Below are 18,247 nucleotides of genomic sequence, written 5' to 3'. Positions count from 1 at the left end.
TCAGGTTCCTTCCAAGTGATGAGGATGTTCAGCCAAATTTTTAAACCACTGGTTTATCCTCGCTATATTTCTTTCATCACCACCCACTCCAAACACCCACCAAGCTGACTTGATCACAACTGGTCTCTTGAGTCACTGCTAACTTCTAACCGCCCTGTGCAGTCATCCACTGATAGGAACTCACTGTTTCAGGGCTCGTTCCTGGCTTTTCTGTGGCAGTCAAGGTGGGAACAGGGCTCCAGTTTTCTGACATTTTCTTCTCCCTTTTCTGTTGTGAACCTTCTAATGGCACTCTCATCACGGGGGCCAGCACCCCAAGTCTTTCACGACATCCACTTCCTCTTCCTACCCAACATGTGAGCACAAGAAAGACTGAGAGGATGGTTTCCTGCTGCTCCATCTTGGGAGATTTCACAGTCCAATCACTCTAATGATCCTCGAAAGTAACTTCCACAAACATTCTCCCATTCTGATTGCACTCTTGAGCTAGACAATCACCTTCCTCTGTATTTTCATCCTTCATCTGAGCCAGTCTCAATGTCACCGTTTTCCTCCCCATCATCCTTCCAGAAATCCATGCTTCAGTCAATATCATCATTCCTCCAATAAGCTCTCTTCACAACTTTACCATATCCCTCACTTTTCTGTGCCTTGTTCCCACACACTCATGCTTTTTGACGCTTCCTTTACGATATTCACCCTTTTTACTTCTTGCACATCTGCCCTCCAGTCCCAATCCTTTACCTGAGCCATCTCCTCCGCCTGACCTCCCCACCCACCTCTCGTCTCCATGTCTCTCACCCCAGATGTTCTTTAGGCCCCAAACCCAATGCCACCCCTTTCCTGAAGCTTTTATGTCATGTCCACTCTAGTACATGGCCGTGTCTCCTTCCTCTGTTCACCATTAACATTTATATTCTACTTTGTTCAGATAACACTCACTACTTGCTACCCGGTGATACTATTTCTTGCTTATATTTCATTCCTACCACTGGATAATGAGAGTTTGGGGATGGCAAAGACTCTGCCTTATTATCTCTTGAAACCCCATCTTAGAGTACTATTCCTATGTTTTATAAATATTATTGACCATGATAATAGAAACAAAAGACTTTTGCTGCCTCGAGCAAGAATAAGCCTAGCTATTTGCATGAAAGGTGAAAGGTTACAGGACTGAATTCCATTCAGCAGCTAGAGAAGCTCATGCATCCTCCACCCTGTTGGCACAATACATGTGAGTACTTCTCCCTTTATTCCAGGCTGGTGTGTCCAGCCATTATGTCCCAATTCAGCAGAATGGCACCTGGCATCAAGACAAACACCCATCCTAGCTGTGCTGGGAAGCAATGAGTCCTAACATCTCTTATGGCCCAGCTCCTCCTTCTCACCTGGCTCATTCTGCTGTCCTGGAAGGACCCACCCAGCTGGGCAAACCCTTCTTCTCATTTCTATTCTCTGCTGTTTTTCACCAGTGCAGAGCTGAAGGACTAGGTCCCTATCATTAATTTAAAACAGGGGAACACACCCCAGAGGAAGGCATGATTGTGTTCCAGGTGCCTCTACTGAGGATCAGAAACAATGAACAATAGCTGCTGAATTTTAAGCGTTGTCCCAACAGATGGAAACCATGGTCAACAGGTCCAACTGCCTCTAGCACTATAACATCGCTTCCTTATGAATATGATCTGGTGATGGAAAGCAGGAATTGGTTTAGCAACAGGATATGTCTGTGCTCCCTCCCACCTCCTCATGACATAGCTCTGTGTGTGTGTGTGTGTGTGTGTGTGTGTGTGTGTGTGTGTGCGCGCGTGTGTGTATGCATGCGCACGCGCGCACATGTTAGTCGCTCAGTTGTGTCTAACTCTTTGCACCTTTGCGACCCCATAGACTGTAGCCAGTCCTTCTCTGTAACCAGCCAGCCTATAACGAGGCTCCTCTGTCCAGGGAATCCTCCAGGCAAGAACACTGAAGTGATGGTAGCGATAACCCTTTATGCAAGACAGAAAAAGAGACACAGATGTATAGAACAGACTTTTGGACTTCATGGGAGAAGGCAAGGGTGGGATGATCTGAGAGAATAGCACTGAGACACGTATGTTATCAAATGTGAAACAGATCGCCAGTCCAGGTTGGATGCATGAGACAAGTGGTCAGGGCTGGTGCACTGGGATGACCCAGAGGGATGGGATGCGGAGGGAGGAGGGAGGGGGGTTCAGGATGTGGAACACATGTAAATCCATGGCTGATTCATGTCATTGTATGGCAAAAACCACTACAATATTGTAAAGTAATTAGTCTCCAACTAATAAAAATAAATGAAAAAAAAAAAAGAACACTGGAGTGAGTTCCCATTCCCTTCTTCAGAGGATCTTCCCAACCCAGGGATCAAACCCAGGTCTCCTGCATTGCAGGTGGAATCTTTACCGTCTGAGCCACCAGGGAAGCCCTTGACAAACCGTTACACCCTTGATAAACCTTCTTGGCAAAATAACCAAGCGAAGTTAGTGGTTTGTACTGTGGCAGCCATGTAAAACAGGTTTTATACATGTCACAGCCAACCCAGTTTCCAATCCTCTTGTAAATAGCAAAATAGTAACTTTAGGCAGAAGTTTTCTGGTCATCACTATCTAGTCTTTTTCTGTATTTTTTTTTTTTAATTTTCCTACAATGTTCATGCATTACCTATGCAATTACAATAAATAATAAAATGCAACTTTGTAACTGAAAAAGAAGCATACATATATAGAGAAATATCTCCAGCCATTTACATCAGTTATCCTTGATGAGTCAGACACTCCATTTTGGTTTGGGAAGTCTGCCGACCCTATAAGGCCAGGCCAACCCACGCCCTGGGCCCTTGAACTTTCTCTAACCATGAACACTACGGAATGAGGTGTTGAGAAACCAGGAGCACAAAATGTCCCAAGCGTTTCCCCAGCAAAAGTACTTTCAAACTCAAGTGACTCAAGGCAACTGTGATCCCCTCCAAGACATGTCAAACAGATTGGCTCTGCATGCTGGGCTCATCCTCTCAACCTTAAAATGTCATCTGTGGATGCTTTCAGGAAGGAGACACCCTGCCTAGGGCATGTGTGTGGATGCCTGCCTGTTTTGATACCCTAATTTAGACAGTGATTAGAGGAGAGGAGAGAAATGAGTCAGATACATTTCTAGAGGAGTCCTAAGCTATTTAGAAGAATGAAGTGAACTTCTAGGTTACTAATTTGGAAAGATCTTCAAGGCATATTAAGCAGAAATCAATGTGAACATTATGACCCCATTTTTCTTAAAAGAATAAAACTATATTTCTGATATATAAATACAGAGAAAAAGTCAAACATAATAGAGATTACCTCCTTCTTGGAAAAGGACAACTGTGGCATGGTAAGTGGGAGTGTTCATTTTGCACTACATGACTTTTTATAAGAAGGATAGAATAATGGATATGTATAATTTGAAAAATTAAGATATTATTTAAAAGAATATAAGTGTCTAATCAAGGATAATAAATGGTCTAGGTAACTTTCTATCTAGGCCTGAAAATGACAAAAATAACTTTTAGGTAGGGAGAAAAAAAATGACTTCAAATAATTTACCTTATTCATCCAATCTACTAGCAAGTCCATTTGACTTTTCCACAAAATACATGTTGGATTCAAGTGCTGCTCATCACCTCCCCCACTCCCCTTGTCTAAGCTTCATCATCAGTCACATGCAAAATGGCAATGGCCTCCTGACTATTCTTCTGTCCTTGGGCTTGTACAGTCTATTTTCCATACTCTTCATCCTCTAAGAGACTAAAGGTTTTTCATGTTACTCAGGGGAAAAGCCTAAGGTCTAACTGTGAGGGCAATGCCCTTTGAGCCTCCAGCTCTCTCTCCAACCCCATCTCCTACCATACTGGCCTCTTTGCTTTTTACTGAACACTCTACGTACTCTCCTGCCTCTGGGCCTTTGCACTTACTATTTCCTTCACCTAAAATGCTCTCTCCTAAGATTTTCCCATCACCAATCCCTTCACTTCCTTCAAGTCTCTGCTCAAATTTCATCCTCAAGGTACTCCCAGACTGTCCTGAATACTCCCAGCTCATTTTCCTGTTTTATTTTTTGCTATCATCAAACAAACTATGCATTTTATGTCTTATTTGTCTATTGTCTGTCTCTCCTTTTAGAAGACAACCTCCTTTTAGATGGAGCTTTTTTGATAGTGGTGGTGCTTTATTTGCTTGACTGTTTGGCTTTTTTCCCAGCTTTATTGAGATGTAATTGACATATAGCATTGCATACATTTAAGGTGTTGATTTGATACTCATATATAGCAAGCGATTACCAGTATAGCATTAGCGAACACCTCCACTCTGTCGTATAATTACCATTTCTTCTTTGTGGTGCGAACATTTAAGATCTACTCTTTTTATTTACTTGCTTGTTTTTAATCAGTTTAGTTCATTGCTATATCCCAGCATCTAGATCCATTTGTGGCCCTTACTAGGTGTTCATTGATGTTTTTAGGAATGAATAAAGTTTGAACCAGCCTTTCTATTTACATCCTTAACTGGAGATTCAAGCCAGTTTCTTCTTGGGTAGGTATTGTGGACATTTTCCCTCTCTCTATGAGTAATGTTAAAAGATTAATACCTCAAAAAACCCGAGCTCTCTGCACACTTGTCAGGAAGGTGTTGCACAGATGACCACAGCATCTCCTGTGCTGGAGGCCCTTCCCTCTGTTGGCTCTGTCTGTTGGGCCTCAGAGCCTGGAACATAAATCCACGGTGTCAGGAGCTGCCGCTCACACCCACCACCCTAGCAGAGGAAAGAGGCCATGCCCAGGTATAGAGTTGGCCGAGCTGTTTCACACACTACAGAAAGAAAGCCCAGCTCCAGTCGACAGAAGCAGACTGGCCTGTGGGGCAGCAAGAAGAAAACAGAAATGGTTTAAAAAGTATTAGAAAGAGGGAAGGATAAAAACAGCCACTGACCCACAACATTTAGAAAAGACACCTGCTAGAAAGAACATCTTGAGGGCGAGTGTAGCCAAAGTCTCAGAAAGTATCAACTATCCTAAAACCACTACTTATCCTCTGCTTGTCACCAAAGCGAGCAGTGCTGTGTCTACCTAAGCCCAGGCAAGCTGTTTCCCAGATGCTCCCACGCAGGACTCACCTGGGGTCTACTTACCTGAAGCAGCGTGATGACATGGACACATGGGGACCTTGAGTTCAGACATGCATGTGCTCCAACCCTGTCTCTATCCCTTTGTTAAGGCAGTCTTTGTTTATTTATTTTATTTTTGGTTGCTCTGGGTCTTTGTGAGTGCATACTGGTTTTCTCTAGTTGTGGCAAGAGGGGGCTACTCTCTAGTTGCTGTGCAAGGGCTTTCCATTGTGGTGGCTTCTCTTGTGCACAGGCTCTGGGCATACAGACTTCAGTAGCTGCCCACGGATTTTGTTGCCCCACTGCATGTGGAATCTTTCCAGACCAGGGATCAAATCCATGTCCCCTGCAGTGGCAGGCAGATTCTTAACCCACCGCACTATCAGGGAAGTCCCTGCCTCTGCACTTGCTAATGACTTCACTTTGGACAAGTTGCTTAAACTTTGTGAAACTCCCTTCACTTGAATATCAAAAGGAAATGGGAATAATGTATCTATCTTGCAGGTAGGATTTTTTGTGGATTAGAACTTATGTATCTATTTATTTATGCACATATTTGTATACATACACTTATAACATTTATATATACATAATTACTTATATATATATTTACTTATTTACAACTGGCACACAGTGACCCTTCAGTAACTAGTAGCAGTGGTCTATCATAATTATTAGGAGTACCACTAATGATAGGTTATTAATGAATCTTAGCCCTTGCAGATACAATTTAAATTTACCCTGGAGTATCCAAGGTTTTGTTATTTTATTCCTCAGGAGCTGTCAGACTGCCTTTGTCCTCACTACATTTAAGGTCTAGTTCTTCCTCAAAGAATCCAAGTGTCCGTGGCCAGTGAGCAGGACAATGAAATTAGGAAGTCACTTCCCTGGTGGCTCAGATGGTAAAGAATCTGCCTGCAATGTTGGATACCCGGGTTCAATCCCTAGATTGGGAAGATCCCCTGGAGAAAGAAATGGCAACCCACTCCAGTATTCTTGCCTGAAGAATCCCATGGACAGAAGAACCTGGGGGGCTACAGTCCACGGGGTGGCAAAGGGTCATACACGACTGAACAACTGACACTTTCTCTTTGACTTCCATGGTCATTTTTGACTGAGGCTGAATTAAAGGTGAAGTCCAAGGGAAGATCTGCAGCCACGTGCCATCTTGTAAAACTCAAAGGGGGACTTGAAGAGAAATAAGTGAGATGGGTAAAAATAAATACTGTTTGATATCACTTATAAAATGTTAGTCCTTCAGTCGTGTCCAGCTCTTTCGGACTCCATGGACTGTAGCCCACCAGGTTCCTTTGTCCACAGAATTCTCCAGGCAAGAATACTGGAGTGGGTTGTCATTTCCTTCTCCAGGGGATCTTCCCAACCAGGGTTTGAACCCAGGTCTCCTGCATGGCAAGCAAATTCTTTATTGAGCCTATCAGACAGGGAATCCTATCGCTTATATGTGGAATCTGAAAAATACAACAAACCGGTGACATAAAAGAAAGAGACTCACAGATATAGAGAATGAACTAGTGGTTATGTGGGGGAACAGGAAGGATCAAGGTAGTGATTGGGGAGTGGAAGGTAAAAACTACTGGGTGTAAGACAGGTTACAAGGATGTATCATTACAACATGGGGAACACAGCTGATATTCTACATTAACTGTAAATGGAAAGTCATCTTTTAAAATCATACAAAAAATTTTTAATTTTAAATAGGAATAAAAGTTAAAACAGATTTTTTAAAATTATGTAACCTGTAATAAATGTTAGTCATTCTAGTAGAATAAATAAATAACTCATTTATTAGCCTCATGAAAAAAAAAGGGGCAGGACCTGAATCTGATCAAGTAGTTCTTCTTAAAATGCTCAGGCGATCTTCCAGTTGCTCTTTGGACAAAGACAGGGTCCTTCTCCAGGACCTCCAGGCCTTTCCGATCTGGCCCTTCCTCATCTCTCCACCCTTCCTGGCTAACCTCTCTCCAGCCACCCTGACCTTCTGCCTCTCTCTTGTCTCCTCTGCCAAGAACAGGCCCTGCTCCCATCTCTTCATGGCCTGACCCCTTCGGGTTCCAACGGAAATGTCATTTTTTAAAGGAAGATTTCCTAAACCTCCAGACTAGATTAGGCTCCCTCAGAGGCTCATGGAGACCTCTGGCTTCCTTCATAGATGTCATATTGCTATGAACTCATTATTTGTGTGTTTCCACTGAATGTCTACCACGCCTAGACACTAAGGTTCTTGAGGGCAGTAACCCTGTCGTCCTTTCTCATGGCTGAAGTTGTCCCCAGAGATTATCAGGGCTGGTCATAGAAACATGCTTCATAAATATTTGTTGAATGGATGAGTGGAGTCATGCATGGGTGGATAGATGCTGTTTTAGTCCAGTGGCGCCCAGTTGGGATCTCTGTAAAATGCCTCTGGGGAATGTGGGTCATTCTGAGAGACAGATGGGCTATGAACAGCAATCCTCTGAAAAGTGGAAGCCAAATAATGTGTATTGATTCTCACTGCATTCACAGGCTTTGTCAGCCATGATGTAACTCCATCAACAGAGGACAGACATGCACTGCCAGTGGTGAGTGTGGCAATAGGAACTCTGTCACACTTCCTAGGTGGCTCCGCAGTAAAGAATCCACCTGCCATTGCAGGAGACGCGAGTTCGATCCCTGGGTTGGGAAGATCCTCTGGAGAAGGAAAAGGCAACCCACTCCAGTCTTCTTGCCTGGGAAATCCTGTGGACAAAGGAGTCTGGCGGGCTACAGCCCATGGAGTCACAAAAGAGTTGGACACGACTTAGCGACTAAACAACAAACAGCAAAAAAACCCCAGGGCAAGAGCTGCCCTCACCAGAGAAGCCCTGCCCTGTCCATTACAGCCTAGCCACTGGCCACATATGACTAGCAAGCCCTTGAAATGTGGCCCAGGGGACCAAGGAACTGATTTTTAAGTGCTATTTTATTCTATAACTGACATTTAAATATAAAACCGTTATTAGAAAAAATTTCAGTATATTTGGAACAACTTGGGTAGGTAAAACTACTCTTTTAACTGTAAATTTTAGGCTGCCTAAACAGATTGCTGCTGCTAAGTTGCTTCAGTCGTGTCCGACTCTGTGCAACCCCATAGACGGCAGCTCACCAGGCTCCCCCATCCCTGGGATTCTCCAGGCAAGAACACTGGAGTGGGTTGCCATTTCCTTTTCCAATGCATTAAAAGAGAAAGTGAAGTCGCTCAATCGTGTCCGACTCCTAGCGACCCCATAGACTGCAGCCCACCAGGCTCCTCCGTCCATGGGATTTTCCTAAACAGATTAGGTATGTCTTAATGAAAATTTAACATCCCATGTGAAGTGTAATGTATATCAAATTTCACAGTCAATACTCCCAAAAGGTAAAATTTCTCATTAATAAGTTGTATATTAATTGCATTTTGAAAAAATATTTTAGAAAGATTAAAGAAATGCATCTTTAAAATTAATTTTATCAGATTCTTTTTCTCTTCTCAGGGTGGCTGTTTAGAAATGTTTAAATTACATATGCGGCCTGTATTCTATTTCTTTTGGACACTCTTTCTCTGGACTGCTGATTTAGGGAAAGAAAAATGAAAAAACATATCCCTTTCAAACCAGAGCCCCTAAGTACTAAACAGACATCACCATGACCTATATTTGGAAGGAGGACACAACTAAAAGGAGATTCTCCCTTCTTTAAGTGAAAAAAATTATCATATTAAATCGTGAAATGGTAGACACCTGCGTTACATCAGGCATTGTGAAAAAGAAGCAGGATTTATGTTCTCCCATAGAGAGCTGTAATGTTCCTCACTGCAATAGTTTTGACCATGAGGGAGCTGTAGATTGTGGAGACAACTTCTTTGAGACCGAGCTGCCTGGCATATCAGCTGAACTGGTAATGAAATGATGATAGTGACTGTAAATTACTTTGTTCATCTGAAGAACATTTCCTCCATAGATCTCACAAGTTTTCACAAATGTTAATTAAATCTTTCACAATAGTCTACAAGGTCAAAATCTCACCTCGTTTTGTTTTTTTTTTTTTTTTTTGACTGGTGAGAAAGCAGACCGTGGTGATTTGCCTACTGTCACAGAACAAAGTCATCAAGACTAAGGAGGCCAGACACACAGTTAAGGAGCTGGGCTGCTCACCCAGCTCATGGCTCCGAAGATGCCAGCCAGTTAATCACAAAAATTGTTCTTGCTTCCTGGAGTGCCAGCCTCCACTCCCTTTGAAATAGCCCCTTCCTCAATTAAAAAGGAGGGATAGTCTTAGATATGTGACAAAGAAACTGATTTTATCACACACTTATTCAATGGAGAAGAAACGTTAGAAGACAAAGTTTAGGCAGGGTAATTTTTTTTACTGTTTTTTTGTAGAAGGGGTGATTTGGAGCCTTTCAGCTCAAAATATAGTCCACTGATCAGCAGAGTTGCCCTCTTATTAGAAATGCAAAATCTCAGGCCTCACTCCAGAACTACTAGAATGGGTATTTTCACAAGCTCCGCCAAGATGTACATGCACAATAGATTGAGGGCACTTCACTTGCACACTTCTCTAGACATCTGTCCCTTTCTCAAGCTCATTATTTCTCTCTCTCCCTCATACACAACCGCATGCACATTTCTGCAGAATTGCCCCTTTGTAAGGCTCTCAGTTTCTCCTCTCCAGTGACACCTGTTTGCACATCTATGTACAACTCAAGCTGCCTTCAACTTTAGGCAACCTTAGCACTCCAGTCCTCAACCATTGGACTGGGAGGGTTGTACAAACTTGAATGCCTATAGAGGCCAGCTGGGTAATGTGGATGAGTGTCAAGAATGATGTTCATTTCAGAAAGGAATCTTGTATGTGTATGCGCGCGTGTGTGTAATGTAAAATAACTAACTTTTTAAACCATTTTTTAAAGTATAGTTGATCTACAATGTTATGTTAGTTTCAGGCATACAGCAAAGTGATTCAGTTATACATGTATATATGTTCTTTTTCAGGTTATTTTCTATTATATGTTATTACAAGATACTGAATATAGTTCCCCGAGCTATACAGTAGGTCCTTTTTGTTTATTTTATACAAAGAAGTGTGTATCTGTTAATCCCAAGCTCCTCATTTATTTCTCCTGGCCCTGCCACTATCCCCTTTGGTAACAATAAGCTTGTCTTCAGAAAGGAAGCCTAACTTGTATTCTTCTAGTTCAGACATATTTGGTTTCTTTACTATAAACCATTTAGGATCATCATTACCATCACAAAGTAATATGTTCATGATCATGTTTTGTAAAACATGGTCTTACCTTTTGCTCTCCATTTTTGATAGAAAGAGAAGGTAAAAGAAATAGTTCATATTTCCCTGAGCACTACCATACCAGCAAATTGTCCAGACCAACACAGCTTCCATTGCCTCCCCCCTTCCCCCAGGAGTGGAAGGTCTTGTGTGGATGGAGAGGCAGCTGGTGGGAGGGGGTGAACCACCACTGCTCCAGCCATTGTCTCCAGGCAGGAATTTGAGGCCATTTTACCGGATCCTCCCATTTCTTAAAGAGAAGCTGGAAATCTGGATTTTTATGTGAAATCTCTTATTTTTTAATGTTGGCAATTAATTCAATTTCTTTAAACATTGTGCAGGCCAAACAAAACATCTGCAAGCCAAAATCTACACTCCTGGACTATGGTTTCCATGTCTCTTAGAGCAAAGTCTCAAAAGAGAGCATGTTACTATTTTAGTTGGGGGTAGATGTCCACTCATGGTCACATCCAGTGGGGTCAGGGTGTGGAATCAAACGGAAGAAGCATAGGCTAAGCCCACCCTTCAGCAGGGACTGGGGCCTGAAGGCCAGTTCTCAAGAAGCAGATGTGAGTTGGGTGGTTGCCCCAACATGTACATTAGGTTGATAAATATATAATTAGGAGATTCAGAGTGACAATCATCCAGATACTTTATTAAAATCAGGCATACTAGGGCCAGTTGCCTTGTGGCTCTGTGGTAAAGAATCCGCCTGCCAAGCAGGAGACGAGGCTTCGATCCCTGGGTCAGAAAGATCCCCTGGAGAAGTAAATGGCAGCCCACTCCAGTATTCTTGCCTGGAGAATTCCATGGACAGAAGAGCCTGGCAGGCTACAGTCCATGATGTTGCCAACAATCGGACGCAATCGAGCACATGGTGCGGGAATAGTGGGGTATAAATTCACCCTTTTTAAAGCATGGTTCTGTGCATTTTGACATATATACACAGCCTTATAAGTGTGACCACATCAAGATGTAGAAATGCTCCATCATCCCTAAATTTCCCATGTGCCCCTTTGTGGAGAGCCCCTACCTCTAGCCCCTGGCAACATCTATTCTCTGTCCCTTTAGGTCTGCCTTTTTCCAGAATGTCGTATAAACAGAATCATACAGCTTATAGCCTTTTGAGTCTGGCTTCTTTCACTCAATATAATGCATTAGAGATTTAACCATGATGTTACATTTATCAGCAGCTCATCTCTCTTTACTGCAGAGTAACTCTCCAGTGTACAGATGACCCACAATTTGTCTACTCATTAACCAATTAAAATATTTGGTGATTGCAAATAAAACCACTACAAACACTCCCATGGAGATGTCAGTGTGAATATAGTTTTAATTTCTTTTGGGTAACAACTTTGGAGTGGGATTTCTAAGTCTTATGGTAAATATGCATGCCAAGTTGCTTCAGTCATGTTCAACTCTGTGAGACCCTATGGACAGCAGCCTGCCAGGCTCTTCCATCCATGGGATTCACCAGGCAAAAATACTAGAGTGAGTTGCTGTGCCCTCCTCCAGGGGATCTTCCCAACCCAGGGATCAAATCTGCCTCTCTTAACGTCTACCAGCATTGACAGGTGTCTTCTTTACCGCTAGCACCACCTGGGAAGCCCAATGTAAGCATATGCTTAACTAAATAAGAAACTGAAAAACTGTTTTCCAAAGTGGCTGAAATATTTGGCATTCTCATCAACAATATTTGAGAGTTCTCATGGTTTTGTATGCTCTCCAGCACTTGTCACTGTCAGCATTTTGTTTTGGTTTTATTTTGCTTTGTCTCAGCCCTTCTCATAGGTATGTAGCACATATCCATCTTTTATGGATTGTGCCAAGCATGCAAAAGATCGTCCTCTAAATCTATGGTCTCAGCATAAAAAATTAAAAATTATTTCTGATATCATATCTTATCCTGGCACAGACCAACCCATCCATCTTTAGTACATTCACATGTGTAATAAGGTAAGGGATTTTTAATTCCTCCAGACTCAAATCCTACTGACAAAATTTATGGTCATTCTGCTACCGAACCTCGAGAGATTATGCATAAGTGCCAAAAAGAAAAGATGACTTTGAACTGCTCTTTCACCAGTTAAAAATAATACTGCAACCAAATGTAAACAGAAAAGAAGTGGTCAGATTCAGGTTACATATTAATGGTGTTTGGTCAGGCGGGGCTGAGGCACAGCTGTAGAAAATGCTTTTCACTTATCGCCGTTTGCAAACCTCCCTACCTGGATGGGAGTTGACTGGATTCACAAGAGACCTTTTAAAAAGATGCAGAGAAGACAAGCAGCACCCATTTCCTGGTAATAAATTTTAAAGGTTGCTAGAACATTCCAGAGATTTTCACTCCACATTCCTCTGGCCAACATATCAGCAATCTGCTAATCCTGAAAAAAAAAATCAGTGTTTTTGTGTCTTAATCTCACAAATATCTTTGAAAATACCTTTCCTCTTGGCCTCCATGTCAGACAAATTCAATTTTTTCCATTTTTTTAAAACCACAGAAATATAATGTTGCTTAATTTGTGGAAGATTGAGTTAACTGGAGTGAAAGTAACTTTTCAGATAGTTTTTTGGCCCACTCTTCCTTACCAAATGATTCCATTTTTGAAATGGTCCTGTGATTCTATTCTCTCATTACAGAAGTGTCCAGCAAAATAAAGGAACTCAGTTCAGGAATTATATAAAAGCAAAACTATTACTCTAAAAATAAGGATTTGCTAGATTGTGTCACAAACCCCATTCCTCATCCCTCACTGTATCCATATGCCTTTTGTCATGTTTTCCCACAAAGGGGCAAAGTCTAGCTTGCCTCCCATGGACTTGGGTCCAGCCATGTGACAGTCTTTGGCTTCAGCCATGGGATGGTCTTTGGCTCATAGCATGGAAGAGAAGTGATGTTGTGCTGAGATGAGGCTTTCAGAGGCCTCATGTGTTTCTGCTCATCCCCTTGTACCTCTGCCATCACCATGACATAACAATGTCCCAAGCAGCCTCCTAGCACCAGGAAGGCAAGAAGAGATGCATGAAGCAGAGCTCAGTCAGCTGGTGCAGCCCCAGGTGACCCACAGACCTACATGGAGAAGCAGAACTGTCCCGTCAAGTCCAGCCTATATAAGCTGAACACCCACCAATCTGATCTGTGAGCCATAATAAATGTCCTTTCAGCCACTGGTCCCATCACTTCTTGGCAAATAGATGGAAAAAAATGGAAGCAGTGAGAGACTTTATTTTTTTGGGCTCTAAAATCACTGCAGATAGCAGCCATGAAATTAAAAGACACTTTCTCCTTGGAAGAAAAGCTATGACAAATCTAGACAGCATATTAAAAAGCAGAGACATTACTTTGTCAACAAAGGTCCATATAGCCAAAGCTATGGTTTTTCCAGTAGTCATGTACAGATGTAAGAGTTAGACCATCAAGAAGGCTGAACACTGAAGAATTGATGCTTTTGAACTGTGGTGCTAGAGAAGACTCTTGAGAGTCCCTTAGACTGCAAGATCAAACCAATCTCTCCTGAAGGAAATCAACCCTGAATACTCATTGGAAGGACTAAAACTGAAGCTCCAATCCTTTGGCCACCTGATGCAAAGAACGGATTCATTGGAAAAGAACCTGATGCTGGGAAAGATTGAGGGCAGGAAGAAAAGGGGGCAACAGAGGATGAGATAATTGGATGGCATCATCCTCTCAATGGACATGAGTTTGAGCAAATTCCAGGAGGCAGTGAAGGACAGGGAAGCCTTGCGTGCTGCAGTCCATGGGGTCGCAAAGAGTTGGACACGACTGAGAAATCAAACAACAAAATCCAACTGTTATGAGCACATTTCTAAATTATTAAAAGAAAAATAATACCAGCTACCTAATATCTTTAATGCTGCCTACTTTCCATAAGGGGTCAATTTGTAAAAGGAGAAACTTGGGAGCTGTTTCAGATTGACTGAAGTCCCTCATAGTTCCATGTAGCCCTATTCAGCGAGCCAGCCAACGTTTCATCTTCATTGTTGCTCATGGAAGAGGACAGGATCTGAAGTCACTGTAGAACCATGGGCCGTTCCATTTCCAACTCTTCCTTTTGGTTTTGATATCTTTCTACAGCAGTGGTTTTCAGCAAGTGGTGATTTTGCTCCACAAAGGACATCTTGACAACACCTAAAAACATTTTGGCTTGTCACAGCTGGGTGGGGGAGATGGTGATACTAGCATCTAGGGGATCAAAGGCAGAGCTTCTGTTAAGCCCCACAGCACTACAGGTCAATCCTACAACAAAGAATCATCTGGACCAAAATGTCAACAGTGCCAAGGTTGAGCTGCTCTGCTTTATGATTTAAGCTAACATTATTTGATATTTCCCCTTATAAGAGTATATAAGTTTGAGTCTGAGGAACTGTATGGTAAAATTGTATGAAATACGTAAAAATGATCCTTTTTAAAAATTCAAGCCAACTTTTTGTATACAATGTGCACCATATATAAATGCAAACTTTCTTCAAAGTATAAATGACTTTTTTCCATAAATGTCCTGAGCAAATAACAATTGATTGAGCAAAACTTTCTTTTGTATATTTCTGATCATCCAGAAATAATTAATAGTACCTCAATTTAGCAGTCAAGAAAATGCCACTGTATTCCAAATATTTTCGAATAAACAAATAAGCAAAGTATCCATTCCTGATTGGGCCCTTCACCCCAAGCCTCCAAGGATGCTAGAGTTTTAAAATGTGACAGTCACAACAGCTGGGACACAAGGCCGTTTTGAGTGAAATTGCTGTATTATGACAATATATGTTAGTGTTTCAGTAACTAAACCCTCTTAATGACATCCTAGGGAGACCAGCTTAATATTGAATTCTAGCCTCAACATTTGGGTCTGTGCCAAGAAAAATAACCCGCTCCTCAGAATCATTTAGAATTGATGGGGGTCGTCAGGCTGGTGAGTCAACTGTGGTTGAAATATAGGTGTGGATTAGTACATATATCTGATGAAAGTCTGTATTTGGCTAGGATGTCTAAAATAATGAAGCTGGTAAAGCTGAGAGAGACTCATGGGGTTAGTGACTGAAGGTTTTTAATCCATGGATGTGTTTGGTAGGTTTTGTGTATTTTTTAAGCTACAAGGAGCTTTACCATAAACTGGGAACTCAATCAGAGAAAAGACCCAGGATGGTCTGCTCAAGATTTGCAAGGATGAAGAGAAAATTGGTCTAGTAGAATAGCATTTCAAATCACAAACAAAGGATGAGGTTACAGGGGAAGAGCCATAAAGCCAGAGTTAAGATAAAGGGCCCCAAAAGGGGACAGGTGAGACAGAGAATTACCAAGATGGTGTGGTCGTTTCTCAGCCATGATGCATGACAGGACAACAAAGTTGGCAGTCAAACTTTGATTGGTTAGAAGAATTAAGGCCACAGGAGTAGCCTAACCTAGAATTGAGGCTGAACCCTGAGATAATATTTTTAAAGAGCCTGATGATCATCAACTTGTGCCAAGCTTTAAACACATACAGTATTGCTAATGTAACTTGACTTGGGAACCAGAGCACAGTATTCAATCCATGCAGTGACAGCACATTAAATTGATGGTAACATTTTGCTCTGGCAGTAGATTTAATCTACGCTTCACAAAGCCATGAGATTCATCAGAGACCCACACCAGAAGGAAAGAGAGAGGAGCCAAATATGGGGGTATCTGAGCTTGCTACCCTCACTGCAATCAGCAAAGTCTCTACTTTTTCTGTTTTAAACACTGGAGCCTCTGTCTAACTTTTCATCTGAAAAAGTAGATTCTGCTGCTGAAAGAAAGAAAAAAAAAAAAAAGCTTGGGAAGGAATATTACTGGAGAATGAAAGAAGTCAAACTGTGACCCCAGGGCCAAGAGGCTTTTAGGCTGAGGCATTAGAAATTTTTCCAAGCAAAGCAACACTGTGAAATGGGAAGCTGACCTGGATGGCTCCTCCTCAATTTCATTCATGTTGGGAACGCCCATAATATTTATTGTCCTAACTGGGACACTTTTGAGAATGAAATGGGGGGTCTATGAAAATTTACTGGTTGAGAAAAGAGGCATAATCCCCCAAGACAGCCCCGGTCAAATCCGACTATTTGGTCACCCTAATTAAAGCAGGTACTGACCGTGTTGACAGCTTTTGGCGAGAAAGACAGACCCATTTCTAAGTCTTTCATCAGTGTGCATTGCTGTCACATTGACTAAAGAAGATAGTTCCAATAAAGAAGTTAATTTACGCAATTGGATTGAGCATGCATACCAAGGCATTTTTTTTCTCCCCCTTCACTAAATTGGAGTAGAAAGAGGAAACCTCCTTAAAGTTTCTTTCATATTAATGTCATAATTTTATATGATAGACCCACCCCTCCCCTGGCCATGAAAGCAGACAGAGCAGATTTGGGGGGACTGTCAAACTGAAGTCACTAAAATGACAAGAAAATTTAGTTGGTATGCCTTTGCTCATGGACAGTTCCCAGGAGTGGATTCGGTTACGCCATTAACCAAACTCCAAAGCCCACAGTCACTGCTCTGATTACAGATGTGTGCGTTTGTACCCCTCGTCTATTACCACTGCTGGCCACCACTGTATGCCCAACCCCAAAGTCGTTCAGGTTCTGTTTGGGTGATAGTTAACACGTCTAACCACTTCACCGAAAGACCAACAAGAGGAAACCACCAGTGAGAGAGAAAGTTAGCTTATTACAAGTGCTGGCCACCTCACACCTTGTGTTTGTTCACTAACTTTGCCAGAAAGTTCCCTTCTGACAGCCTAATTTACAACTTTCTCTGAGCTGCCAAATCACCGCCCAGTAGACTTCTCCCGTTACTGCTCTGTTCCCCATTGACGGCCTTCTCTTGGAGCATTAAACAAAAATGCTCAGACCAAGCAAAAGTGTGACCCACATCAGGCACAAATAATCTACCTGTCACTCACCAGCTACACTTGGCAATTGGCAACAATAATGTGGGCGGCCAAGTAATTATAGCAGGGAAGTTGGAAGAAGAAATTTATGAGTTTCAATCTAAATGCTTGGCATGCTGTATCACTAGAAAAACTGAGCTTCTAAAAATCAAGAACAGAGAACTGTAAAAAGTGTACAGATTAAAGGCTCTGAGTTGCATATCAAGGGTCTCGTCGTTGTCAAAAAATATTTTATTTTCTAGGCATTTATGCTTCCTTGCCCTCAAGTGTTTCCCTTGGATGCTTTGCTGAAGAATACGCAAACTCAGGAGAAATGATTAAAAACCAGCAAGCCACTGGTACCAGAACCAAACCAACGCAAATAACACTGTCAATGAGGCTTGCGTGATAACCATCTCCATGTGGTGGAATTAAGGTTGGTTTTTATTTAGTTACTGATGGTTTTCTGTATTTTTTAAATTTTCTACTATAAACACATGTCTTTTATAACGAGAAAAATATAAACGTTGACAGTAAAAGGTTCTGGAATTAGGATTCAAATACAAATGATGACAAAGCCCACTCTCTACCACTCCTCAGGGCCTCTCCCCTACATCCTTCTTTTACACCCTTATCTATTTTATTTTTATTTAATAAATAGGGAAATCAAGTTGAATGTGTGCCAAATACTTTAAGCATTTCAAATGTATTAACTTATTTAAGCCTCACATCAACCTTGTGATGTGGGTTCATATTCTCATGTCACAGATGAGAAAGCTGAAGCACAGAAGGTTAGGTAACTCACCTAAGGTGGCACAGCTAACTAGTGGCAAAACTGGGATTCTTCCCCTGGCAGTCTGGCTCCAGAGCCTATGCTCTTA

The sequence above is a fragment of the Muntiacus reevesi genome, chromosome 2, assembly GCF_963930625.1.
Source record: "Muntiacus reevesi chromosome 2, mMunRee1.1, whole genome shotgun sequence".
Classification (NCBI taxonomy): Eukaryota; Metazoa; Chordata; class Mammalia; order Artiodactyla; family Cervidae; genus Muntiacus; species Muntiacus reevesi.
This window is presented reverse-complemented; position numbering follows the sequence as displayed.